The sequence below is a fragment of the Marmota marmota genome, unplaced genomic scaffold (genome assembly GCF_001458135.2).
Source record: "Marmota marmota marmota unplaced genomic scaffold, marMar, whole genome shotgun sequence".
In the NCBI taxonomy this organism is placed as follows: domain Eukaryota; kingdom Metazoa; phylum Chordata; class Mammalia; order Rodentia; family Sciuridae; genus Marmota; species Marmota marmota.
In genome coordinates, this window is record NW_026000283.1 from 66,681 (window position 1) to 68,151 (window position 1,471).

Sequence of the window (1,471 nt, forward strand, 5' to 3'; positions counted from 1 at the left end):
TAAGCACTTAGTAACACTTCTAGAATGAATAACTGGTACAAGCTGTCTTAGCTGTTCTTCATTAGAACTCATCTATGGAGTTCTAAAGAAAGCCTTGGTGTTAAGTACTCTAATTCACATAAAACCAGGTCAAATTTATGCTGAGATAACTTGAAGAAATAGCCATTGAGATAGATATTACCAAAGTCAGGATGTTCTGAGGACAGGTTGTTTGTCATCGTGCAGCTGGAACCATTTTTCTATATAATATAATAATATATCAGGCTAGAGTAGGCTGGTGTTGGGGTTGAAGAAGAGAACTGGGTGTAGGGAAGAGAAACAGGGCAGAAAACAGGATCTTTATTGCTAAACAACTACATATATGTTGGAAGAATAAGCTAGTGCTTCCAAAATTGCATGTTTTGACAAACAGAAAATGGCACTTATTATATGGTATACTGAAAAACTGGACAAGATTATTCAAAGTTGAAGGCAACTTGCCCAATTCTCTGAATGCCCCAGGTCTTCATGGTCATTCCATGGTCAATTCAATATTTCATAAACCTATAACCCAGCAAGAATAATTATCAGTGAAAGAAATCTTTTCCCCTATTGAACTCAGTTATTGGGCTAACTAGAACAGTAACATAAGGAATAAATTGTGGGTAGAACCTGAGAAACACCAATAGATTCAAGATCAACTTTACTTACTTAGAGTGTTCCTAAGTTTAATATGATTGATGCATTATAGAACCTATGTGCATGTCTGGATCATACAGAACATATAAGACAGGGTCCAATAATTCTACCTTTTCAAGTAGAACTCTTTTAGGGTTATTACAAAAGCAGCAGTATATCAGATGTCCAGGAAATTCTGTCATCTTATTATTAGAATAAAAATGTGATCTTATGATTATGAGGGCCACATAAAGATTTCATGAATCAGTTTCTGAAAATGTATAAGGTATTGAATATGTCAAACAGCAGAAACATATTGTCTGAGACTCATCTGGTCTACCATATTCCATATATTGCTTTCATTCATTCTAAAGGCAAAACCTAGTTTTATAAAAAACAATGTTTGAAAATTTTTCAAAAGAAGATATGGAAATAGTCAACCAGCATATGAAAATGTCCTCACAATTTTAATCATTTGGGAAAAGCAAATTATAATGGACTATAACTACAAAACCTGTAGCGATCAAACTTAAAAAGACTACAAACTCCAAGTATTGACAAGAATGTCAAGCAATTGGAACTTTCACATATTGTGGTGGGAATATAAAATGGTAGTTACTTCAGAAAATAGCTTGTCAGTTTCCTATAACATAGCATACATTTGCCTTATGAACCAAAAATTCAACCCCTTATTTATTTTCTCAAGAGAAAACATGGACTGGGGTATAGCTCAGTTGGTAGAGTGTTTGTCTAGCATGCATAAGGCCCTGGGTTCAATCCCCAGCACCACAAAAAAAAAAAAAAAAAAAAAAAA

At 33.9% G+C, this 1,471-nt stretch overlaps 1 non-coding gene across 1 annotated transcript; it reads left to right on the forward strand.

The window, feature by feature from the left end:
• Nucleotides 1–1,376: 1,376 nt before the first annotated feature.
• Trnaa-agc lies at nt 1,377–1,449 on the forward strand. Its single transcript has one exon. It is a non-coding gene; the product is annotated as a tRNA-Ala (tRNA).
• Nucleotides 1,450–1,471: the final 22 nt, after the last annotated feature.